The sequence below is a fragment of the Hoplias malabaricus genome, chromosome 8 (genome assembly GCF_029633855.1).
Source record: "Hoplias malabaricus isolate fHopMal1 chromosome 8, fHopMal1.hap1, whole genome shotgun sequence".
Classification (NCBI taxonomy): Eukaryota; Metazoa; Chordata; class Actinopteri; order Characiformes; family Erythrinidae; genus Hoplias; species Hoplias malabaricus.
Window position 1 is genome coordinate 21,756,580 of NC_089807.1, and position 24,604 is coordinate 21,781,183.

A 24,604-nucleotide genomic window follows, 5' to 3' on the forward strand; every position below is an offset into this window, starting at 1 on the left:
GTAATGCGCCCTCCTTCTGCTACTTCCTTTTTTGCCAAACTTCTAAACGACACGTTGCTGCCTCATTCACCACCTCCACACACCCACACCAGCGTGGCTTTATGTTTTCAAGTCTGCAAGTCTTTTAGGGAGGCAAGATAAAGTTTGAGAAATTTGAATGGAACAATGTAAATGATCCGTCACTGGCTTCAGCATATTGCACTCTGGCATGCCAGTGCATCTGCAGGCAGGCACCTGGCCATGATATCCCGCAGTGGCACGAGGGAAAAGAAAAGTCACCTTCGAGCCGGATTTGAACCATCAACCTAAGGATCGCCTTATTAACAACTACAGTCCTCCGCTCTACCAACTGAGCTATTGAAGGTGCCATGCTAAAGGGTTGGACTGAAAACTGACAAGTGCGTTTAGGACAGACTCTCATGCACTCCTATGATTGTAGAGCGAGTACATCCGGCAAAAGCCTAGCCCTAGCCCCTGAACTTAATCCTATCTCCTTCCTTTCAGACATAGCTGAAAACGGTGTCCCTGGTGGTCTAGTGGCTAGGATTCGGCGCTCTCACCGCTGCGGCCGGGTTTGATTCCCGGTCAGGGAAGTGTGTGCTTTCTTGCACACCAAGTCCACTACAAGACTCTGTAAGCCCCCCCCCAACCAGATGCTGGGCTGTGTAGGTTGAAGGAATGTAATGCGTCCTCCTTCTGCTACTTCCTTTTTTGCCAAACTTCTAAACGACACGTTGCTGCCTCATTCACCACCTCCACACACCCACACCAGCGTGGCTTTATGTTTTCAAGTCTGCAAGTCTTTTAGGGAGGCAAGATAAAGTTTGAGAAATTTGAATGGAACAATGTAAATGATCCGTCACTGCCTTCAGCATATTGCACTCTGGCATGCCAGTGCATCTGCAGGCAGGCACCTGGCCATGATATCCCGCAGTGGCACGAGGGAAAAGAAAAGTCACCTTCGAGCCGGATTTGAACCATCAACCTAAGGATCGCCTTATTAACAACTACAGTCCTCCGCTCTACCAACTGAGCTATCGAAGGTGCCATGCTAAAGGGTTGGACTGAAAACTGACAAGTGCGTTTAGGACAGACTCTCATGCACTCCTATGATTGTAGAGCGAGTACATCCGGCAAAAGCCTAGCCCTAGCCCCTGAACTTAATCCTATCTCCTTCCTTTCAGACGTAGCTGAAAGCGGTGGCCCTGGTGGTCTAGTGGCTAGGATTCGGCGCTCTCACCGCTGCGGCCGGGTTCGATTCCCGGTCAGGGAAGTGTGTGCTTTCTTGCACACCAAGTCCACTACAAGACTCTGGAAGGCCCCCCCCCCCCAACCAGATGCTGGGCTGTGTAGGTTGAAGGAATGTAATGCGTCCTCCTTCTGCTACTTCCTTTTTTGCCAAACTTCTAAACGACACGTTGCTGCCTCATTCACCACCTCCACACACCCACACCAGCGTGGCTTTATGTTTTCAAGTCTGCAAGTCATTTAGGGAGGCAAGATAAAGTTTGAGAAATTTGAATGGAACAATGTAAATGATCCGTCACTGCCTTCAGCATATTGCACTCTGGCATGCCAGTGCATCTGCAGGCAGGCACCTGGCCATGATATCCCGCAGTGGCGCGAGGGAAAAGAAAAGTCTCCTTCGAGCCGGATTTGAACCAGCGATCTAAAGATTGCTTTATTAACAACTACAGTCCTCCACTCTACCAACTGAGCTATCGAAGGTGCTATGCTAAAGGGTTGGACTGAAAACTGACAAGTGCGTTTAGGACAGACTCTCATGCACTCCTATGATTGTAGAGCGAGTACATCCGGCAAAAGCCTAGCCCTAGCCCCTGAACTTAATCCTATCTCCTTCCTTTCAGACATAGCTGAAAACGGTGTCCCTGGTGGTCTAGTGGCTAGGATTCGGCGCTCTCACCGCTGCGGCCGGGTTTGATTCCCGGTCAGGGAAGTGTGTGCTTTCTTGCACACCAAGTCCACTACAAGACTCTGTAAGCCCCCCCCCAACCAGATGCTGGGCTGTGTAGGTTGAAGGAATGTAATGCGTCCTCCTTCTGCTACTTCCTTTTTTGCCAAACTTCTAAACGACACGTTGCTGCCTCATTCACCACCTCCACACACCCACACCAGCGTGGCTTTATGTTTTCAAGTCTGCAAGTCTTTTAGGGAGGCAAGATAAAGTTTGAGAAATTTGAATGGAACAATGTAAATGATCCGTCACTGCCTTCAGCATATTGCACTCTGGCATGCCAGTGCATCTGCAGGCAGGCACCTGGCCATGATATCCCGCAGTGGCACGAGGGAAAAGAAAAGTCACCTTCGAGCCGGATTTGAACCATCAACCTAAGGATCGCCTTATTAACAACTACAGTCCTCCGCTCTACCAACTGAGCTATCGAAGGTGCCATGCTAAAGGGTTGGACTGAAAACTGACAAGTGCGTTTAGGACAGACTCTCATGCACTCCTATGATTGTAGAGCGAGTACATCCGGCAAAAGCCTAGCCCTAGCCCCTGAACTTAATCCTATCTCCTTCCTTTCAGACGTAGCTGAAAAAGGTGTCGCTGGTGGTCTAGTGGCTAGGATTTGGCGCTCTCACTGCTGCGGCCGGGTTCGATTCCCGGTCAGGGAAGTGTGTGCTTTCTTGCACACCAAGTCCACTACAAGACTCTGGAAGGTCCCCCCCCCCCCACCCACATGCTGGGCTGTGTAGGTTGAAGGAATGTAAAGCGTCCTCCTTCTGCTACTTTCTTTTTTGCCAAACTTCTAAACGACACGTTGCTGCCTCATTCACCACCTCCACACACCCACACCAGCGTGGCTTTATGTTTTCAAGTCTGCAAGTCTTTGAGGGAGGTAAGATAAAGTTTGAGAAATTTGAATGGAACAATGTAAATGATCCGTCACTGCCTTCAGCATATTGCACTCTGGCATGCCAGTGCATCTGCAGGCAGGCACCTGGCCATGATATCCCGCAGTGGCACGAGGGAAAAGAAAAGTCTCCTTCGAGCCGGATTTGAACCAGCGACCTAAGGATCGCATTATTAACAACTACAGTCCTCCACTCTACCAACTGAGCTATTGAAGGTGCTATGCTAAGGGGTTGGACTGAAAACTGACAAGTGCGTTTAGGACAGACTCTCATGCACTCCTATGATTGTAGAGCGAGTACATCCGGCAAAAGCCTAGCCCTAGCCCCTGAACTTAATCCTATCTCCTTCCTTTCAGATGTAGCTGAAAGCGGTGGCCCTGGTGGTCTAGTGGCTAGGATTCGGCGCTCTCACCGCTGCGGCCGGGTTTGATTCCCGGTCAGGGAAGTGTGTGCTTTCTTGCACACCAAGTCCACTACAAGACTCTGGAAGCCCCCCACCCACATGCTGTGTAGGTTAAAGGAATGTAAAGCGTCCTCCTTCTGCTACTTCCTTTTTTGCCAAACTTCTAAACGACACGTTGCTGCCTCATTCACCACCTCCACACACCCACACCAGCGTGGCTTTATGCTTTCAAGTCTGCAAGTCTTTTAGGGAGACAAGATAATGTTTGAGAAATTTGAATGGAACAGTGTAAATGATCCGTCACTGCCTTCAGCAGATTGCACTCTGGCATGCCAGCGCATCTGCAGGCAGGCACCTGGCCATGATATCCCGCAGTGGCGCGAGGGAAAAGAAAAGTCTCCTTCGAGCCGGATTTGAACCCACGACCTAAGGATTGCCTTACTAACAACTACAGTCCTCCGCTCTAACAACTGAGCTATCAAAGGTGCTAGGCTAAGGTGTTTGATTGAAAACTGACAAGTGCATTTAGGACAGACTCGGATGCTCTCCTATGATTGTAGAACGAGTACATCTGGCAAAAGCCTAGCCCTAGCCCCTGAACTTAATCCTATCTCCTTCCTTTCAGACGTAGCTGAAAACGGTGGCCCTGGTGGTCTAGTGGCTAGGATTTGGCGCTCTCGCCGCTGCGGCCGGGTTTGATTCCCGGTCAGGGAAGTGTGTGCTTTCTTGCACACCAAGTCCACTACAAGACTCTGGAAGGTCCCCCCCCCCACCCACATGCTGGGCTGTGTAGGTTGAAGGAATGTAAAGCGTCCTCCTTCTGCTACTTCCTTTTTTGCCAAACTTCTAAACGACACGTTGCTGCCTCATTCACCACCTCCACACACCCACACCAGCGTGGCTTTGTGCTTTCAAGTATGCAAGTCTTTTAGGGAGGCAAGATAAAGTTTGAGAAATTTGAATGGAACAGTGTAAATGATCCGTCACTGCCTTCAGCATATTGCACTCGGGCATGCCAGTGCATCTGGAGGCAGGCACCTGGCCATGATATCCCGCAGTGGCGCGAGGGAAAAGAAAAGTCTCCTTCGAGCCTGATTTGAACCAGCAACCTAAGGATCGCCTTATTAACAACTACAGTCCTCCACTCTACCAACTGAGCTATCGAAGGTGCTATGCTAAAGGGTTGGACTGAAAACTGACAAGTGCGTTTAGGACAGACTCTCATGCACTCCTGTGATTGTAGAGCGAGTACATCCGGCAAAAGCCTAGCCCTAGCCCCTGAACTTAATCCTATCTCCTTCCTTTCAGACGTAGCTGAAAACGGTGGCCCTGGTGGTCTAGTGGCTAGGATTTGGCGCTCTCACTGCTGCGGCCGGGTTCGATTCCCGGTCAGGGAAGTGTGTGCTTTCTTCCACACCAAGTCCACTACAAGACTCTGGAAGGTCCCCCCCCCCCCCCACCTACATGCTGGGCTGTGTAGGTTGAAGGAATGTAAAGCGTCCTCCTTCTGCTACTTCCTTTTTTGCCAAACTTCTAAACGACATGTTGCTGCCTCATTCACCACCTCCACACACCCACACCAGCGTGGCTTTATGTTTTCAAGTCTGCAAGTCTTTTAGGGAGGCAAGATAAAGTTTGAGAAATTTGAATGGAACAATGTAAATGATCCGTCACTGCCTTCAGCATATTGCACTCTGGCATGCCAGTGCATCTGCAGGCAGGCACCTGGCCATGATATCCCGCAGTGGCACGAGGGAAAAGAAAAGTCTCCTTCAAGACGGATTTGAACCAGCGACCTAAAAATCACCTTATTAACAACTACAGTCCTCCACTCTACCAACTGAGCTATCGAAGGTGCTATGCTAAGAGGTTGGACTGAAAACTGACAAGTGCGTTTAGGACAGAGTCTCATGCACTCCTATGATTGTAGAGCGAGTACATCCGGCAAAAGCCTAGCCCTAGCCCCTGAACTTAATCCTATCTCCTTCCTTTCAGATGTAGCTGAAAGCGGTGGCCCTGGTGGTCTAGTGGCTAGGATTCGGCGCTCTCACCGCTGCGGCCGGGTTTGATTCCCGGTCAGGGAAGTGTGTGCTTTCTTGCACACCAAGTCCACTACAAGACTCTGTAAGCCCCCCCCCCCCCCAACCAGATGCTGGGCTGTGTAGGTTGAAGGAATGTAATGCGCCCTCCTTCTGCTACTTCCTTTTTTGCCAAACTTCTAAACGACACGTTGCTGCCTCATTCACCACCTCCACACACCCACACCAGCGTGGCTTTATGTTTTCAAGTCTGCAAGTCTTTTAGGGAGGCAAGATAAAGTTTGAGAAATTTGAATGGAACAATGTAAATGATCCGTCACTGGCTTCAGCATATTGCACTCTGGCATGCCAGTGCATCTGCAGGCAGGCACCTGGCCATGATATCCCGCAGTGGCACGAGGGAAAAGAAAAGTCACCTTCGAGCCGGATTTGAACCAGCAACCTAAGGATCGCCTTATTAACAACTACAGTCCTCCGCTCTACCAACTGAGCTATCGAAGGTGCTATGCTAAAGGGTTGGACTGAAAACTGACAAGTGCGTCTAGGACAGACTCTCATGCACTCCTATGATTGTAGAGCGAGTACATCCGGCAAAAGCCTAGCCCTAGCCCCTGAACTTAATCCTATCTCCTTCCTTTCAGACGTAGCTGAAAACGGTGTCGCTGGTGGTCTAGTGGCTAGGATTTGGCGCTCTCACTGCTGCGGCCGGGTTCGATTCCCGGTCAGGGAAGTGTGTGCTTTCTTGCACACCAAGTCCACTACAAGACTCTGGAAGGTCCCCCCCCCCCCACCCACATGCTGGGCTGTGTAGGTTGAAGGAATGTAAAGCGTCCTCCTTCTGCTACTTTCTTTTTTGCCAAACTTCTAAACGACACGTTGCTGCCTCATTCACCACCTCCACACACCCACACCAGCGTGGCTTTATGTTTTCAAGTCTGCAAGTCTTTGAGGGAGGTAAGATAAAGTTTGAGAAATTTGAATGGAACAATGTAAATGATCCGTCACTGCCTTCAGCATATTGCACTCTGGCATGCCAGTGCATCTGCAGGCAGGCACCTGGCCATGATATCCCGCAGTGGCACGAGGGAAAAGAAAAGTCTCCTTCGAGCCGGATTTGAACCAGCGACCTAAGGATCGCATTATTAACAACTACAGTCCTCCACTCTACCAACTGAGCTATTGAAGGTGCTATGCTAAGGGGTTGGACTGAAAACTGACAAGTGCGTTTAGGACAGACTCTCATGCACTCCTATGATTGTAGAGCGAGTACATCCGGCAAAAGCCTAGCCCTAGCCCCTGAACTTAATCCTATCTCCTTCCTTTCAGATGTAGCTGAAAGCGGTGGCCCTGGTGGTCTAGTGGCTAGGATTCGGCGCTCTCACCGCTGCGGCCGGGTTTGATTCCCGGTCAGGGAAGTGTGTGCTTTCTTGCACACCAAGTCCACTACAAGACTCTGGAAGCCCCCCATCCACATGCTGTGTAGGTTAAAGGAATGTAAAGCGTCCTCCTTCTGCTACTTCCTTTTTTGCCAAACTTCTAAACGACACGTTGCTGCCTCATTCACCACCTCCACACACCCACACCAGCGTGGCTTTATGCTTTCAAGTCTGCAAGTCTTTTAGGGAGACAAGATAATGTTTGAGAAATTTGAATGGAACAGTGTAAATGATCCGTCACTGCCTTCAGCAGATTGCACTCTGGCATGCCAGCGCATCTGCAGGCAGGCACCTGGCCATGATATCCCGCAGTGGCGCGAGGGAAAAGAAAAGTCTCCTTCGAGCCGGATTTGAACCCACGACCTAAGGATTGCCTTACTAACAACTACAGTCCTCCGCTCTAACAACTGAGCTATCAAAGGTGCTAGGCTAAGGTGTTTGATTGAAAACTGAAAAGTGCATTTAGGACAGACTCGGATGCTCTCCTATGATTGTAGAACGAGTACATCTGGCAAAAGCCTAGCCCTAGCCCCTGAACTTAATCCTATCTCCTTCCTTTCAGACGTAGCTGAAAACGGTGGCCCTGGTGGTCTAGTGGCTAGGATTCGGCGCTCTCGCCGCTGCGGCCGGGTTTGATTCCCGGTCAGGGAAGTGTGTGCTTTCTTGCACACCAAGTCCACTACAAGACTCTGGAAGGTCCCCCCCCCCACCCACATGCTGGGCTGTGTAGGTTGAAGGAATGTAAAGCGTCCTCCTTCTGCTACTTCCTTTTTTGCCAAACTTCTAAACGACACGTTGCTGCCTCATTCACCACCTCCACACACCCACACCAGCGTGGCTTTGTGCTTTCAAGTATGCAAGTCTTTTAGGGAGGCAAGATAAAGTTTGAGAAATTTGAATGGAACAGTGTAAATGATCCGTCACTGCCTTCAGCATATTGCACTCGGGCATGCCAGTGCATCTGGAGGCAGGCACCTGGCCATGATATCCCGCAGTGGCGCGAGGGAAAAGAAAAGTCTCCTTCGAGCCTGATTTGAACCAGCAACCTAAGGATCGCCTTATTAACAACTACAGTCCTCCACTCTATCAACTGAGCTATCGAAGGTGCTGTGCTAAAGGGTTGGACTGAAAACTGACAAGTGCATTTAGGACAGACTCTCATGCACTCCTATGATTGTAGAGCGAGTACATCCGGCAAAAGCCTAGCCCTAGCCCCTGAACTTAATCCTATCTCCTTCCTTTCAGACGTAGCTGAAAACGGTGGCCCTGGTGGTCTAGTGGCTAGGATTCGGCGCTCTCACCGCTGCGGCCGGGTTCGATTCCCGGTCAGGGAAGTGTGTGCTTTCTTGCACACCAAGTCCACTACAAGACTCTGGAAAGCCCCCCCCCCCAACCAGATGCTGGGCTGTGTAGGTTGAAGGAATGTAAAGCGTCCTCCTTCTGCTACTTCCTTTTTTGCCAAACTTCTAAACGACACGTTGCTGCCTCATTCACCACCTCCACACACCCACACCAGCGTGGCTTTATGTTTTCAAGTCTGCAAGTCTTTTAGGGAGGCAAGATAAAGTTTGAGAAATTTGAATGGAACAATGTAAATGATCCGTCACTGCCTTCAGCATATTGCACTCTGGCATGCCAGTGCATCTGCAGGCAGGCACCTGGCCATGATATCCCGCAGTGGCACGAGGGAAAAGAAAAGTCTCCTTCGAGCCGGATTTGAACCAGCGACCTAAGGATCGCCTTATTAACAACTACAGTCCTCCGCTCTACCAACTGAGCTATCGAAGGTGCTATGCTAAAGGGTTGGACTGAAAACTGGCAAGTGCGTTTAGGACAGACTCTCATGCACTCCTATGATTGCAGAGCGAGTACATCCGGCAAAAGCCTAGCCCTAGCCCCTGAACTTAATCCTATCTCCTTCCTTTCAGACGTAGCTGAAAACGGTGGCCCTGGTGGTCTAGTGGCTAGGATTCGGCGCTCTCACCGCTGCGGCCGGGTTCGATTCCCGGTCAGGGAAGTGTGTGCTTTCTTGCACACCAAGTCCACTACAAGACTCTGGAAGGTCCCCCCCCACCCACATGCTGGGCTGTGTAGGTTGAAGGAATGTAAAGTGTCCTCCTTCTGCTACTTCCTTTTTTGCCAAACTTCTAAACGACACGTTGCTGCCTCATTCACCACCTCCACACACCCACACCAGCGTGGCTTTATGTTTTCAAGTCTGCAAGTCTTTTAGGGAGGCAAGATAAAGTTTGAGAAATTTGAATGGAACAGTGTAAATGATCCGTCACTGCCTTCAGCATATTGCACTCGGGCATGCCAGTGCATCTGGAGGCAGGCACCTGGCCATGATATCCCGCAGTGGCACGAGGGAAAAGAAAAGTCACCTTCAAGCCGGATTTGAACCAGCAACCTAAGGATCGCCTTATTAACAACTACAGTCCTCCGCTCTACCAACTGAGCTATTAGAGGTGCTATGCTAAAGGGTTGGACTGAAAACTGACAAGTGCGTCTAGGACAGACTCTCATGCACTCCTATGATTGTAGAGCGAGTACATCCGGCAAAAGCCTAGCCCTAGCCCCTGAACTTAATCCTATCTCCTTCCTTTCAGACGTAGCTGAAAACGGTGTCCCTGGTGGTCTAGTGGCTAGGATTTGGCGCTCTCACTGCTGCGGCCGGGTTCGATTCCCGGTCAGGGAAGTGTGTGCTTTCTTGCACACCAAGTCCACTACAAGACTCTGGAAGGTCCCCCCCCCCCCACCCACATGCTGGGCTGTGTAGGTTGAAGGAATGTAAAGCGTCCTCCTTCTGCTACTTCCTTTTTTGCCAAACTTCTAAACGACACGTTGCTGCCTCATTCACCACCTTTATGTTTGGCTTTATGTTTTCAAGTCTGCAAGTCTTTTAGGGAGGCAAGATAAAGTTTGAGAAATTTGAATGGAACAATGTAAATGATCCGTCACTGCCTTCAGCATATTGCACTCTGGCAAGCCAGTGCATCTGCAGGCAGGCACCTGGCCATGATATCCCGCAGTGGCACGAGGGAAAAGAAAAGTCTCCTTCGAGCCGGATTTGAACCAGCGACCTAAGGATCGCCTTATTAACAACTACAGTCCTCCGCTCTACCAACTGAGCTATTGAAGGTGCTGAGCTAAAGGGTTGGACTGAAAACTGACAAGTGCGTTTAGGACAGACTCTCATGCACTCCTATGATTGTAGAGCGAGTACATCCGGCAAAAGCCTAGCCCTAGCCCCTGAACTTAATCCTATCTCCTTCCTTTCAGACGTAGCTGAAAACGGTGGCCCTGGTGGTCTAGTGGCTAGGATTCGGCGCTCTCACCGCTGCGGCCGGGTTCGATTCCCGGTCAGGGAAGTGTGTGCTTTCTTGCACACCAAGTCCACTACAAGACTCTGGAAAGCCCCCCCCCCAACCAGATGCTGGGCTGTGTAGGTTGAAGGAATGTAAAGCGTCCTCCTTCTGCTACTTCCTTTTTTGCCAAACTTCTAAACGACACGTTGCTGCCTCATTCACCACCTCCACACACCCACACCAGCGTGGCTTTATGTTTTCAAGTCTGCAAGTCTTGTAGGGAGGCAAGATAAAGTTTGAGAAATTTGAATGGAACAATGTAAATGATCCGTCACTGCCTTCAGCATATTGCACTCTGGCATGCCAGTGCATCTGCAGGCAGGCACCTGGCCATGATATCCCGCAGTGGCACGAGGGAAAAGAAAAGTCTCCTTCGAGCCGGATTTGAACCAGCGACCTAAGGATCGCCTTATTAACAACTACAGTCCTCCGCTCTACCAACTGAGCTATCAAAGGTGCTATGCTAAAGGGTTGGACTGAAAACTGACAAGTGCATTTAGGACAGACTCTCATGCACTCCTATGATTGTAGAGCGAGTACATCCGGCAAAAGCCTAGCCCTAGCCCCTGAACTTAATCCTATCTCCTTCCTTTCAGACGTAGCTGAAAACGGTGGCCCTGGTGGTCTAGTGGCTAGGATTCGGCGCTCTCACCGCTGCGGCCGGGTTCGATTCCCGGTCAGGGAAGTGTGTGCTTTCTTGCACACCAAGTCCACTACAAGACTCTGGAAGGTCCCCCCCCCACCCACATGCTGGGCTGTGTAGGTTGAAGGAATGTAAAGCGTCCTCCTTCTGCTACTTCCTTTTTTGCCAAACTTCTAAACGACACGTTGCTGCCTCATTCACCACCTCCACACACCCACACCAGCGTGGCTTTATGTTTTCAAGTCTGCAAGTCTTTTAGGGAGGCAAGATAAAGTTTGAGAAATTTGAATGGAACAATGTAAATGATCCGTCACTGCCTTCAGCATATTGCACTCTGGCATGCCAGTGCATCTGCAGGCAGGCACCTGGCCATGATATCCCGCAGTGGCACGAGGGAAAAGAAAAGTCTCCTTCGAGCCGGATTTGAACCAGCGACCTAAGGATCACCTTATTAACAACTACAGTCCTCCGCCCTACCAACTGAGCTATCAAAGGTGCTATGCTAAAGGGTTGGACTGAAATCTGACAAGTGCGTTTAGGACAGACTCTCATGCACTCCTATGATTGCAGAGCGAGTACATCCGGCAAAAGCCTAGCCCTAGCCCCTGAACTTAATCCTATCTCCTTCCTTTCAGACGTAGCTGAAAACGGTGGCCCTGGTGGTCTAGTGGCTAGGATTCGGCGCTCTCACCGCTGCGGCCGGGTTCGATTCCCGGTCAGGGAAGTGTGTGCTTTCTTGCACACCAAGTCCACTACAAGACTCTGGAAGGTCCCCCCCCACCCACATGCTGGGCTGTGTAGGTTGAAGGAATGTAAAGCGTCCTCCTTCTGCTACTTCCTTTTTTGCCAAACTTCTAAATGACACGTTGCTGCCTCATTCACCACCTCCACACACCCACACCAGCGTGGCTTTATGTTTTCAAGTCTGCAAGTCTTTTAGGGAGGCAAGATAAAGTTTGAGAAATTTGAATGGAACAGTGTAAATGATCCGTCACTGCCTTCAGCATATTGCACTCTGGCATGCCAGTGCATCTGCAGGCAGGCACCTGGCCATGATATCCCGCAGTGGCACGAGGGAAAGAAAAGTCTCCTTCGAGCCGGATTTGAATCAGCGACCTAAGGATCGCCTTATTAACAACTACAGTCCTCCGCTCTACCAACTGAGCTATCGAAGGTGCTATGCTAAAGGGTTGGACTGAAAACTGACAAGTGCATTTAGGACAGACTCTCATGCACTCCTATGATTGTAGAGCGAGTACATCCGGCAAAAGCCTAGCCCTAGCCCCTGAACTTAATGCTATCTCCTTCCTTTCAGACGTAGCTGAAAACGGTGGCCCTGGTGGTCTAGTGGCTAGGATTCGGCGCTCTCACCGCTGCGGCCGGGTTCGATTCCCGGTCAGGGAAGTGTGTGCTTTCTTGCACACCAAGTCCACTACAAGACTCTGGAAGGTCCCCCCCCCACCCACATGCTGTGTAGGTTGAAGGAATGTAAAGCGTCCTCCTTCTGCTACTTCCTTTTTTGCCAAACTTCTAAACGACACGTTGCTGCCTCATTCACCACCTCCACACACCCACACCAGCGTGGCTTTATGTTTTCAAGTCTGCAAGTCTTTTAGGGAGGCAAGATAAAGTTTGAGAAATTTGAATGGAACAATGTAAATGATCCGTCACTGCCTTCAGCATATTGCACTCTGGCATGCCAGTGCATCTGCAGGCAGGCACCTGGCCATGATATCCCGCAGTGGCACGAGGGAAAAGAAAAGTCTCCTTCAAGCCGGATTTGAACCAGCGACCTAAGGATCGCCTTATTAACAACTACAGTCCTCCGCTCTACCAACTGAGCTATCAAAGGTGCTATGCTAAAGGGTTGGACTGAAAACTGACAAGTGCGTTTAGGACAGACTCTCATGCACTCCTATGATTGCAGAGCGAGTACATCCGGCAAAAGCCTAGCCCTAGCCCCTGAACTTAATCCTATCTCCTTCCTTTCAGACGTAGCTGAAAACGGTGGCCCTGGTGGTCTAGTGGCTAGGATTCGGCGCTCTCACCGCTGCGGCCGGGTTCGATTCCCGGTCAGGGAAGTGTGTGCTTTCTTGCACACCAAGTCCACTACAAGACTCTGGAAGGTCCCCCCCCCACCCACATGCTGGGCTGTGTAGGTTGAAGGAATGTAAAGCGTCCTCCTTCTGCTACTTCCTTTTTTGCCAAACTTCTAAACGACACGTTGCTGCCTCATTCACCACCTCCACACACCCACACCAGCGTGGCTTTATGTTTTCAAGTCTGCAAGTCTTTTAGGGAGGCAAGATAAAGTTTGAGAAATTTGAATGGAACAATGTAAATGATCCGTCACTGCCTTCAGCATATTGCACTCTGGCATGCCAGTGCATCTGCAGGCAGGCACCTGGCCATGATATCCCGCAGTGGCACGAGGGAAAAGAAAAGTCTCCTTCGAGCCGGATTTGAACCAGCGACCTAAGGATCGCCTTACTAACAACTACAGTCCTCCGCTCTACCAACTGAGCTATCAAAGGTGCTATGCTAAAGGGTTGGACTGAAAACTGACAAGTGCATTTAGGACAGACTCTCATGCACTCCTATGATTGTAGAGCGAGTACATCCGGCAAAAGCCTAGCCCTAGCCCCTGAACTTAATCCTATCTCCTTCCTTTCAGACGTAGCTGAAAACGGTGGCCCTGGTGGTCTAGTGGCTAGGATTCGGCGCTCTCACCGCTGCGGCCGGGTTCGATTCCCGGTCAGGGAAGTGTGTGCTTTCTTGCACACCAAGTCCACTACAAGACTCTGGAAGGTCCCCCCCCCACCCACATGCTGGGCTGTGTAGGTTGAAGGAATGTAAAGCGTCCTCCTTCTGCTACTTCCTTTTTTGCCAAACTTCTAAACGACACGTTGCTGCCTCATTCACCACCTTTATGTTTGGCTTTATGTTTTCAAGTCTGCAAGTCTTTTAGGGAGGCAAGATAAAGTTTGAGAAATTTGAATGGAACAATGTAAATGATCCGTCACTGCCTTCAGCATATTGCACTCTGGCATGCCAGTGCATCTGCAGGCAGGCACCTGGCCATGATATCCCGCAGTGGCACGAGGGAAAAGAAAAGTCTCCTTCGAGCCGGATTTGAACCAGCGACCTAAGGATCGCCTTATTAACAACTACAGTCCTCCGCTCTACCAACTGAGCTATCGAAGGTGCTATGCTAAAGGGTTGGACTGAAAACTGACAAGTGCATTTAGGACAGACTCTCATGCACTCCTATGATTGTAGAGCGAGTACATCCGGCAAAAGCCTAGCCCTAGCCCCTGAACTTAATGCTATCTCCTTCCTTTCAGACGTAGCTGAAAACGGTGGCCCTGGTGGTCTAGTGGCTAGGATTCGGCGCTCTCACCGCTGCGGCCGGGTTCGATTCCCGGTCAGGGAAGTGTGTGCTTTCTTGCACACCAAGTCCACTACAAGACTCTGGAAGGTCCCCCCCCCACCCACATGCTGTGTAGGTTGAAGGAATGTAAAGCGTCCTCCTTCTGCTACTTCCTTTTTTGCCAAACTTCTAAACGACACGTTGCTGCCTCATTCACCACCTCCACACACCCACACCAGCGTGGCTTTATGTTTTCAAGTCTGCAAGTCTTTTAGGGAGGCAAGATAAAGTTTGAGAAATTTGAATGGAACAATGTAAATGATCCGTCACTGCCTTCAGCATATTGCACTCTGGCATGCCAGTGCATCTGCAGGCAGGCACCTGGCCATGATATCCCGCAGTGGCACGAGGGAAAAGAAAAGTCTCCTTCGAGCCGGATTTGAACCAGCGACCTAAGGATCGCCTTATTAACAACTACAGTCCTCCGCTCTACCAACTGAGCTATCAAAGGTGCTATGCTAAAGGGTTGGACTGAAAACTGACAAGTGCGTTTAGGACAGACTCTCATGCACTCCTATGATTGCAGAGCGAGTACATCCGGCAAAAGCCTAGCCCTAGCCCCTGAACTTAATCCTATCTCCTTCCTTTCAGACGTAGCTGAAAACGGTGGCCCTGGTGGTCTAGTGGCTAGGATTCGGCGCTCTCACCGCTGCGGCCGGGTTCGATTCCCGGTCAGGGAAGTGTGTGCTTTCTTGCACACCAAGTCCACTACAAGACTCTGGAAGGTCCCCCCCCCACCCACATGCTGGGCTGTGTAGGTTGAAGGAATGTAAAGCGTCCTCCTTCTGCTACTTCCTTTTTTGCCAAACTTCTAAACGACACGTTGCTGCCTCATTCACCACCTTTATGTTTGGCTTTATGTTTTCAAGTCTGCAAGTCTTTTAGGGAGGCAAGATAAAGTTTGAGAAATTTGAATGGAACAATGTAAATGATCCGTCACTGCCTTCAGCATATTGCACTCTGGCATGCCAGTGCATCTGCAGGCAGGCACCTGGCCATGATATCCCGCAGTGGCACGAGGGAAAAGAAAAGTCTCCTTCGAGCCGGATTTGAACCAGCGACCTAAGGATCGCCTTACTAACAACTACAGTCCTCCGCTCTACCAACTGAGCTATCAAAGGTGCTATGCTAAAGGGTTGGACTGAAAACTGACAAGTGCATTTAGGACAGACTCTCATGCACTCCTATGATTGTAGAGCGAGTACATCCGGCAAAAGCCTAGCCCTAGCCCCTGAACTTAATCCTATCTCCTTCCTTTCAGACGTAGCTGAAAACGGTGGCCCTGGTGGTCTAGTGGCTAGGATTCGGCGCTCTCACCGCTGCGGCCGGGTTCGATTCCCGGTCAGGGAAGTGTGTGCTTTCTTGCACACCAAGTCCACTACAAGACTCTGGAAGGTCCCCCCCCCACCCACATGCTGGGCTGTGTAGGTTGAAGGAATGTAAAGCGTCCTCCTTCTGCTACTTCCTTTTTTGCCAAACTTCTAAACGACACGTTGCTGCCTCATTCACCACCTTTATGTTTGGCTTTATGTTTTCAAGTCTGCAAGTCTTTTAGGGAGGCAAGATAAAGTTTGAGAAATTTGAATGGAACAATGTAAATGATCCGTCACTGCCTTCAGCATATTGCACTCTGGCATGCCAGTGCATCTGCAGGCAGGCACCTGGCCATGATATCCCGCAGTGGCACGAGGGAAAAGAAAAGTCTCCTTCGAGCCGGATTTGAACCAGCGACCTAAGGATCGCCTTATTAACAACTACAGTCCTCCGCTCTACCAACTGAGCTATCAAAGGTGCTATGCTAAAGGGTTGGACTGAAAACTGACAAGTGCGTTTAGGACAGACTCTCATGCACTCCTATGATTGCAGAGCGAGTACATCCGGCAAAAGCCTAGCCCTAGCCCCTGAACTTAATCCTATCTCCTTCCTTTCAGACGTAGCTGAAAACGGTGGCCCTGGTGGTCTAGTGGCTAGGATTTGGCGCTCTCACCGCTGCGGCCGGGTTCGATTCCCGGTCAGGGAAGTGTGTGCTTTCTTGCACACCAAGTCCACTACAAGACTCTGGAAGGCCCCCCCCCCACCCACATGCTGGGCTGTGTAGGTTGAAGGAATGTAAAGCGTCCTCCTTCTGCTACTTCCTTTTTTGCCAAACTTCTAAACGACACGTTGCTGCCTCATTCACCACCTCCACACACCCACACCAGCGTGGCTTTATGTTTTCAAGTCTGCAAGTCTTTTAGGGAGGCAAGATAAAGTTTGAGAAATTTGAATGGAACAGTGTAAATGATCCGTCACTGCCTTCAGCATATTGCACTCTGGCATGCCAGTGCATCTGCAGGCAGGCACCTGGCCATGATATCCCGCAGTGGCACGAGGGAAAAGAAAAGTCTCCTTCGAGCCGGATTTGAATCAGCGACCTAAGGATCGCCTTATTAACAACTACAGTCCTCCGCTCTACCAACTGAGCTATCGAAGGTGCTATGCTAAAGGGTTGGACTGAAAACTGACAAGTGCGTTTAGGACAGACTCTCATGCACTCCTATGATTGTAGAGCGAGTACATCCGGCAAAAGCCTAGCCCTAGCCCCTGAACTTAATCCTATCTCCTTCCTTTCAGACGTAGCTGAAAACGGTGGCCCTGGTGGTCTAGTGGCTAGGATTCGGCGCTCTCACCGCTGCGGCCGGGTTCGATTCCCGGTCAGGGAAGTGTGTGCTTTCTTGCACACCAAGTCCACTACAAGACTCTGGAAGGTCCCCCCCCCACCCACATGCTGGGCTGTGTAGGTTGAAGGAATGTAAAGCGTCCTCCTTCTGCTACTTCCTTTTTTGCCAAACTTCTAAACGACACGTTGCTGCCTCATTCACCACCTCCACACACCCACACCAGCGTGGCTTTATGTTTTCAAGTCTGCAAGTCTTTTAGGGAGGCAAGATAAAGTTTGAGAAATTTGAATGGAACAGTGTAAATGATCCGTCACTGCCTTCAGCATATTGCACTCTGGCATGCCAGTGCATCTGCAGGCAGGCACCTGGCCATGATATCCCGCAGTGGCACGAGGGAAAGAAAAGTCTCCTTCGAGCCGGATTTGAATCAGCGACCTAAGGATCGCCTTATTAACAACTACAGTCCTCCGCTCTACCAACTGAGCTATCGAAGGTGCTATGCTAAAGGGTTGGACTGAAAACTGACAAGTGCATTTAGGACAGACTCTCATGCACTCCTATGATTGTAGAGCGAGTACATCCGGCAAAAGCCTAGCCCTAGCCCCTGAACTTAATGCTATCTCCTTCCTTTCAGACGTAGCTGAAAACGGTGGCCCTGGTGGTCTAGTGGCTAGGATTCGGCGCTCTCACCGCTGCGGCCGGGTTCGATTCCCGGTCAGGGAAGTGTGTGCTTTCTTGCACACCAAGTCCACTACAAGACTCTGGAAGGTCCCCCCCCCACCCACATGCTGTGTAGGTTGAAGGAATGTAAAGCGTCCTCCTTCTGCTACTTCCTTTTTTGCCAAACTTCTAAACGACACGTTGCTGCCTCATTCACCACCTCCACACACCCACACCAGCGTGGCTTTATGTTTTCAAGTCTGCAAGTCTTTTAGGGAGGCAAGATAAAGTTTGAGAAGTTTGAATGGAACAATGTAAATGATCCGTCACTGCCTTCAGCATATTGCACTCTGGCATGCCAGTGCATCTGCAGGCAGGCACCTGGCCATGATATCCCGCAGTGGCACGAGGGAAAAGAAAAGTCTCCTTCGAGCCGGATTTGAACCAGCGACCTAAGGATCGCCTTATTAACAACTACAGTCCTCCGCTCTACCAACTGAGCTATCAAAGGTGCTATGCTAAAGGGTTGGACTGAAAACTGACAAGTGCGTTTAGGACAGACTCTCATGCACTCCTATGATTGCAGAGCGAGTACATCCGGCAAAAGCCTAGCCCTAGCCCCTGAACTTAATCCTATCTCCTTCCTTTCAGACGTAGCTGAAAACGGTGGCCCTGGTGGTCTAGTGGCTAGGATTCGGCGCTCTCACCGCTGCGGCCGGGTTCGATTCCCGGTCAGGGAAGTGTGTGCTTTCTTGCACACCAAGTCCACTACAAGACTCTGGAAGGTCCCCCCCCCACCCACATGCTGGGCTGTGTAGGTTGAAGGAATGTAAAGCGTCCTCCTTCTGCTACTTCCTTTTTTGCCAAACTTCTAAACGACACGTTGCTGCCTCATTCACCACCTCCACACACCCACACCAGCGTGGCTTTATGTTTTCAAGTCTGCAAGTCTTTTAGGGAGGCAAGATAAAGTTTGAGAAATTTGAATGGAACAGTGTAAATGATCCGTCACTGCCTTCAGCATATTGCACTCTGGCATGCCAGTGCATCTGCAGGCAGGCACCTGGCCATGATATCCCGCAGTGGCACGAGGGAAAAGAAAAGTCTCCTTCGAGCCGGATTTGAATCAGCGACCTAAGGATCGCCTTATTAACAACTACAGTCCTCCGCTCTACCAACTGAGCTATCGAAGGTGCTATGCTAAAGGGTTGGACTGAAAACTGACAAGTGCGTTTAGGACAGACTCTCATGCACTCCTATGATTGTAGAGCGAGTACATCCGGCAAAAGCCTAGCCCTAGCCCCTGAACTTAATCCTATCTCCTTCCTTTCAGACGTAGCTGAAAACGGTGGCCCTGGTGGTCTAGTGGCTAGGATTCGGCGCTCTCACCGCTGCGGCCGGGTTCGATTCCCGGTCAGGGAAGTGTGTGCTTTCTTGCACACCAAGTCCACTACAAGACTCTGGAAGGTCCCCCCCCCACCCACATGCTGGGCTGTGTAGGTTGAAGGAATGTAAAGCGTCCTCCTTCTGCTACTTCCTTTTTTGCCAAACTTCTAAACGACACGTTGCTGCCTCATTCACCACCTCCACACACCCACACCAGCGTGGCTTTATGTTTTCAAGTCTGCAAGTCTTTTAGGGAGGCAAGATAAAGTTTGAGAAATTTGAATGGAACAATGTAAATGATCCGTCACTGCCTTCAGCATATTGCACTCTGGCATGCCAGTGCATCTGCAGGCAGGCACCTGGCCATGATATCCCGCAGTGGCACGAGGGAAAAGAAAAGTCTCCTTCGAGCCGGATTTGAACCAGCGACCTAAGGATCACCTTATTAACAACTACAGTCCTCCGCTCTACCAACTGAGCTATCAAAGGTGCTATGCTAAAGGGTTGGACTGAAATCTGACAAGTGCGTTTAGGACAGACTCTCATGCACTCCTATGATTGCAGAGCGAGTACATCCGGCAAAAGCCTAGCCCTAGCCCCTGAACTTAATCCTATCTCCTTCCTTTCAGACGTAGCTGAAAACGGTGGCCCTGGTGGTCTAGTGGCTAGGATTCGGCGCTCTCACCGCTGCGGCCGGGTTCGATTCCCGGTCAGGGAAGTGTGTGCTTTCTTGCACACCAAGTCCACTACAAGACTCTGGAAGGTCCCCCCCCCACCCACATGCTGGGCTGTGTAGGTTGAAGGAATGTAAAGCGTCCTCCTTCTGCTACTTCCTTTTTTGCCAAACTTCTAAACGACACGTTGCTGCCTCATTCACCACCTCCACACACCCACACCAGCGTGGCTTTATGTTTTCAAGTCTGCAAGTCTTTTAGGGAGGCAAGATAAAGTTTGAGAAATTTGAATGGAACAGTGTAAATGATCCGTCACTGCCTTCAGCATATTGCACTCTGGCATGCCAGTGCATCTGCAGGCAGGCACCTGGCCATGATATCCCGCAGTGGCACGAGGGAAAGAAAAGTCTCCTTCGAGCCGGATTTGAATCAGCGACCTAAGGATCGCCTTATTAACAACTACAGTCCTCCGCTCTACCAACTGAGCTATCGAAGGTGCTATGCTAAAGGGTTGGACTGAAAACTGACAAGTGCATTTAGGACAGACTCTCATGCACTCCTATGATTGTAGAGCGAGTACATCCGGCAAAAGCCTAGCCCTAGCCCCTGAACTTAATGCTATCTCCTTCCTTTCAGACGTAGCTGAAAACGGTGGCCCTGGTGGTCTAGTGGCTAGGATTCGGCGCTCTCACCGCTGCGGCCGGGTTCGATTCCCGGTCAGGGAAGTGTGTGCTTTCTTGCACACCAAGTCCACTACAAGACTCTGGAAGGTCCCCCCCCCCACCCACATGCTGTGTAGGTTGAAGGAATGTAAAGCGTCCTCCTTCTGCTACTTCCTTTTTTGCCAAACTTCTAAACGACACGTTGCTGCCTCATTCACCACCTCCACACACCCACACCAGCGTGGCTTTATGTTTTCAAGTCTGCAAGTCTTTTAGGGAGGCAAGATAAAGTTTGAGAAATTTGAATGGAACAATGTAAATGATCCGTCACTGCCTTCAGCATATTGCACTCTGGCATGCCAGTGCATCTGCAGGCAGGCACCTGGCCATGATATCCCGCAGTGGCACGAGGGAAAAGAAAAGTCTCCTTCGAGCCGGATTTGAACCAGCGACCTAAGGATCGCCTTATTAACAACTACAGTCCTCCGCTCTACCAACTGAGCTATCAAAGGTGCTATGCTAAAGGGTTGGACTGAAAACTGACAAGTGCGTTTAGGACAGACTCTCATGCACTCCTATGATTGCAGAGCGAGTACATCCGGCAAAAGCCTAGCCCTAGCCCCTGAACTTAATCCTATCTCCTTCCTTTCAGACGTAGCTGAAAACGGTGGCCCTGGTGGTCTAGTGGCTAGGATTCGGCGCTCTCACCGCTGCGGCCGGGTTCGATTCCCGGTCAGGGAAGTGTGTGCTTTCTTGCACACCAAGTCCACTACAAGACTCTGGAAGGTCCCCCCCCCACCCACATGCTGGGCTGTGTAGGTTGAAGGAATGTAAAGCGTCCTCCTTCTGCTACTTCCTTTTTTGCCAAACTTCTAAACGACACGTTGCTGCCTCATTCACCACCTCCACACACCCACACCAGCGTGGCTTTATGTTTTCAAGTCTGCAAGTCTTTTAGGGAGGCAAGATAAAGTTTGAGAAATTTGAATGGAACAATGTAAATGATCCGTCACTGCCTTCAGCATATTGCACTCTGGCATGCCAGTGCATCTGCAGGCAGGCACCTGGCCATGATATCCCGCAGTGGCACGAGGGAAAAGAAAAGTCTCCTTCGAGCCGGATTTGAACCAGCGACCTAAGGATCGCCTTACTAACAACTACAGTCCTCCGCTCTACCAACTGAGCTATCAAAGGTGCTATGCTAAAGGGTTGGACTGAAAACTGACAAGTGCGTTTAGGACAGACTCTCATGCACTCCTATGATTGCAGAGCGAGTACATCCGGCAAAAGCCTAGCCCTAGCCCCTGAACTTAATCCTATCTCCTTCCTTTCAGACGTAGCTGAAAACGGTGGCCCTGGTGGTCTAGTGGCTAGGATTCGGCGCTCTCACCGCTGCGGCCGGGTTCGATTCCCGGTCAGGGAAGTGTGTGCTTTCTTGCACACCAAGTCCACTACAAGACTCTGGAAGGTCCCCCCCCCACCCACATGCTGGGCTGTGTAGGTTGAAGGAATGTAAAGCGTCCTCCTTCTGCTACTTCCTTTTTTGCCAAACTTCTAAACGACACGTTGCTGCCTCATTCACCACCTCCACACACCCACACCAGCGTGGCTTTATGTTTTCAAGTCTGCAAGTCTTTTAGGGAGGCAAGATAAAGTTTGAGAAATTTGAATGGAACAATGTAAATGATCCGTCACTGCCTTCAGCATATTGCACTCTGGCATGCCAGTGCATCTGCAGGCAGGCACCTGGCCATGATATCCCGCAGTGGCACGAGGGAAAAGAAAAGTCTCCTTCGAGCCGGATTTGAACCAGCGACCTAAGGATCGCCTTACTAACAACTACAGTCCTCCGCTCTACCAACTGAGCTATCAAAGGTGCTATGCTAAAGGGTTGGACTGAAAACTGACAAGTGCATTTAGGACAGACTCTCATGCACTCCTATGATTGTAGAGCGAGTACATCCGGCAAAAGCCTAGCCCTAGCCCCTGAACTTAATCCTATCTCCTTCCTTTCAGACGTAGCTGAAAACGGTGGCCCTGGTGGTCTAGTGGCTAGGATTCGGCGCTCTCACCGCTGCGGCCGGGTTCGATTCCCGGTCAGGGAAGTGTGTGCTTTCTTGCACACCAAGTCCACTACAAGACTCTGGAAGGTCCCCCCCCCACCCACATGCTGGGCTGTGTAGGTTGAAGGAATGTAAAGCGTCCTCCTTCTGCTACTTCCTTTTTTGCCAAACTTCTAAACGACACGTTGCTGCCTCATTCACCACCTTTATGTTTGGCTTTATGTTTTCAAGTCTGCAAGTCTTTTAGGGAGGCAAGATAAAGTTTGAGAAATTTGAATGGAACAGTGTAAATGATCCGTCACTGCCTTCAGCATATTGCACTCTGGCATGCCAGTGCATCTGCAGGCAGGCACCTGGCCATGATATCCCGCAGTGGCACGAGGGAAAGAAAAGTCTCCTTCGAGCCGGATTTGAATCAGCGACCTAAGGATCGCCTTATTAACAACTACAGTCCTCCGCTCTACCAACTGAGCTATCGAAGGTGCTATGCTAAAGGGTTGGACTGAAAACTGACAAGTGCATTTAGGACAGACTCTCATGCACTCCTATGATTGTAGAGCGAGTACATCCGGCAAAAGCCTAGCCCTAGCCCCTGAACTTAATGCTATCTCCTTCCTTTCAGACGTAGCTGAAAACGGTGGCCCTGGTGGTCTAGTGGCTAGGATTCGGCGCTCTCACCGCTGCGGCCGGGTTCGATTCCCGGTCAGGGAAGTGTGTGCTTTCTTGCACACCAAGTCCACTACAAGACTCTGGAAGGTCCCCCCCCCCACCCACATGCTGTGTAGGTTGAAGGAATGTAAAGCGTCCTCCTTCTGCTACTTCCTTTTTTGCCAAACTTCTAAACGACACGTTGCTGCCTCATTCACCACCTCCACACACCCACACCAGCGTGGCTTTATGTTTTCAAGTCTGCAAGTCTTTTAGGGAGGCAAGATAAAGTTTGAGAAATTTGAATGGAACAATGTAAATGATCCGTCACTGCCTTCAGCATATTGCACTCTGGCATGCCAGTGCATCTGCAGGCAGGCACCTGGCCATGATATCCCGCAGTGGCACGAGGGAAAAGAAAAGTCTCCTTCGAGCCGGATTTGAACCAGCGACCTAAGGATCGCCTTATTAACAACTACAGTCCTCCGCTCTACCAACTGAGCTATCAAAGGTGCTATGCTAAAGGGTTGGACTGAAAACTGACAAGTGCGTTTAGGACAGACTCTCATGCACTCCTATGATTGCAGAGCGAGTACATCCGGCAAAAGCCTAGCCCTAGCCCCTGAACTTAATCCTATCTCCTTCCTTTCAGACGTAGCTGAAAACGGTGGCCCTGGTGGTCTAGTGGCTAGGATTCGGCGCTCTCACCGCTGCGGCCGGGTTCGATTCCCGGTCAGGGAAGTGTGTGCTTTCTTGCACACCAAGTCCACTACAAGACTCTGGAAGGTCCCCCCCCCACCCACATGCTGGGCTGTGTAGGTTGAAGGAATGTAAAGCGTCCTCCTTCTGCTACTTCCTTTTTTGCCAAACTTCTAAACGACACGTTGCTGCCTCATTCACCACCTCCACACACCCACACCAGCGTGGCTTTATGTTTTCAAGTCTGCAAGTCTTTTAGGGAGGCAAGATAAAGTTTGAGAAATTTGAATGGAACAATGTAAATGATCCGTCACTGCCTTCAGCATATTGCACTCTGGCATGCCAGTGCATCTGCAGGCAGGCACCTGGCCATGATATCCCGCAGTGGCACGAGGGAAAAGAAAAGTCTCCTTCGAGCCGGATTTGAACCAGCGACCTAAGGATCGCCTTACTAACAACTACAGTCCTCCGCTCTACCAACTGAGCTATCAAAGGTGCTATGCTAAAGGGTTGGACTGAAAACTGACAAGTGCGTTTAGGACAGACTCTCATGCACTCCTATGATTGCAGAGCGAGTACATCCGGCAAAAGCCTAGCCCTAGCCCCTGAACTTAATCCTATCTCCTTCCTTTCAGACGTAGCTGAAAACGGTGGCCCTGGTGGTCTAGTGGCTAGGATTCGGCGCTCTCACCGCTGCGGCCGGGTTCGATTCCCGGTCAGGGAAGTGTGTGCTTTCTTGCACACCAAGTCCACTACAAGACTCTGGAAGGTCCCCCCCCCACCCACATGCTGGGCTGTGTAGGTTGAAGGAATGTAAAGCGTCCTCCTTCTGCTACTTCCTTTTTTGCCAAACTTCTAAACGACACGTTGCTGCCTCATTCACCACCTCCACACACCCACACCAGCGTGGCTTTATGTTTTCAAGTCTGCAAGTCTTTTAGGGAGGCAAGATAAAG

General features: G+C 50.5%; 14 non-coding genes across 14 annotated transcripts; all 14 read right to left on the minus strand.

Moving 5' to 3' along the window:
- Positions 1-8,456: 8,456 nt before the first annotated feature.
- On the minus strand, positions 8,457-8,543 carry trnay-gua (transfer RNA tyrosine (anticodon GUA)). The gene is given in 2 exon segments: positions 8,457-8,492; positions 8,507-8,543. It is a non-coding gene; the product is annotated as a tRNA-Tyr (tRNA).
- Positions 8,544-10,492: 1,949 nt separating this feature from the next.
- Positions 10,493-10,579, minus strand: trnay-gua (transfer RNA tyrosine (anticodon GUA)). Its single transcript is given in 2 exon segments — positions 10,493-10,528; positions 10,543-10,579. It is a non-coding gene; the product is annotated as a tRNA-Tyr (tRNA).
- A 2,634-nt stretch (positions 10,580-13,213) lies between these two features.
- trnay-gua (transfer RNA tyrosine (anticodon GUA)) lies at positions 13,214-13,300 on the minus strand. Its single transcript is given in 2 exon segments — positions 13,214-13,249; positions 13,264-13,300. It is a non-coding gene; the product is annotated as a tRNA-Tyr (tRNA).
- A 583-nt stretch (positions 13,301-13,883) lies between these two features.
- On the minus strand, positions 13,884-13,970 carry trnay-gua (transfer RNA tyrosine (anticodon GUA)). Its single transcript is given in 2 exon segments — positions 13,884-13,919; positions 13,934-13,970. It is a non-coding gene; the product is annotated as a tRNA-Tyr (tRNA).
- A 590-nt stretch (positions 13,971-14,560) lies between these two features.
- trnay-gua (transfer RNA tyrosine (anticodon GUA)) lies at positions 14,561-14,647 on the minus strand. Its single transcript is given in 2 exon segments — positions 14,561-14,596; positions 14,611-14,647. It is a non-coding gene; the product is annotated as a tRNA-Tyr (tRNA).
- A 583-nt stretch (positions 14,648-15,230) lies between these two features.
- On the minus strand, positions 15,231-15,317 carry trnay-gua (transfer RNA tyrosine (anticodon GUA)). The gene is given in 2 exon segments: positions 15,231-15,266; positions 15,281-15,317. It is a non-coding gene; the product is annotated as a tRNA-Tyr (tRNA).
- Positions 15,318-15,900: 583 nt separating this feature from the next.
- trnay-gua (transfer RNA tyrosine (anticodon GUA)) lies at positions 15,901-15,987 on the minus strand. The gene is given in 2 exon segments: positions 15,901-15,936; positions 15,951-15,987. It is a non-coding gene; the product is annotated as a tRNA-Tyr (tRNA).
- A 1,953-nt stretch (positions 15,988-17,940) lies between these two features.
- trnay-gua (transfer RNA tyrosine (anticodon GUA)) lies at positions 17,941-18,027 on the minus strand. The gene is given in 2 exon segments: positions 17,941-17,976; positions 17,991-18,027. It is a non-coding gene; the product is annotated as a tRNA-Tyr (tRNA).
- Positions 18,028-19,304: 1,277 nt separating this feature from the next.
- trnay-gua (transfer RNA tyrosine (anticodon GUA)) lies at positions 19,305-19,391 on the minus strand. Its single transcript is given in 2 exon segments — positions 19,305-19,340; positions 19,355-19,391. It is a non-coding gene; the product is annotated as a tRNA-Tyr (tRNA).
- Positions 19,392-20,663: 1,272 nt separating this feature from the next.
- Positions 20,664-20,750, minus strand: trnay-gua (transfer RNA tyrosine (anticodon GUA)). Its single transcript is given in 2 exon segments — positions 20,664-20,699; positions 20,714-20,750. It is a non-coding gene; the product is annotated as a tRNA-Tyr (tRNA).
- A 595-nt stretch (positions 20,751-21,345) lies between these two features.
- trnay-gua (transfer RNA tyrosine (anticodon GUA)) lies at positions 21,346-21,432 on the minus strand. Its single transcript is given in 2 exon segments — positions 21,346-21,381; positions 21,396-21,432. It is a non-coding gene; the product is annotated as a tRNA-Tyr (tRNA).
- Positions 21,433-22,027: 595 nt separating this feature from the next.
- trnay-gua (transfer RNA tyrosine (anticodon GUA)) lies at positions 22,028-22,114 on the minus strand. Its single transcript is given in 2 exon segments — positions 22,028-22,063; positions 22,078-22,114. It is a non-coding gene; the product is annotated as a tRNA-Tyr (tRNA).
- A 1,260-nt stretch (positions 22,115-23,374) lies between these two features.
- Positions 23,375-23,461, minus strand: trnay-gua (transfer RNA tyrosine (anticodon GUA)). Its single transcript is given in 2 exon segments — positions 23,375-23,410; positions 23,425-23,461. It is a non-coding gene; the product is annotated as a tRNA-Tyr (tRNA).
- A 595-nt stretch (positions 23,462-24,056) lies between these two features.
- On the minus strand, positions 24,057-24,143 carry trnay-gua (transfer RNA tyrosine (anticodon GUA)). The gene is given in 2 exon segments: positions 24,057-24,092; positions 24,107-24,143. It is a non-coding gene; the product is annotated as a tRNA-Tyr (tRNA).
- Between the last annotated feature and the right edge of the window lie 461 nt (positions 24,144-24,604).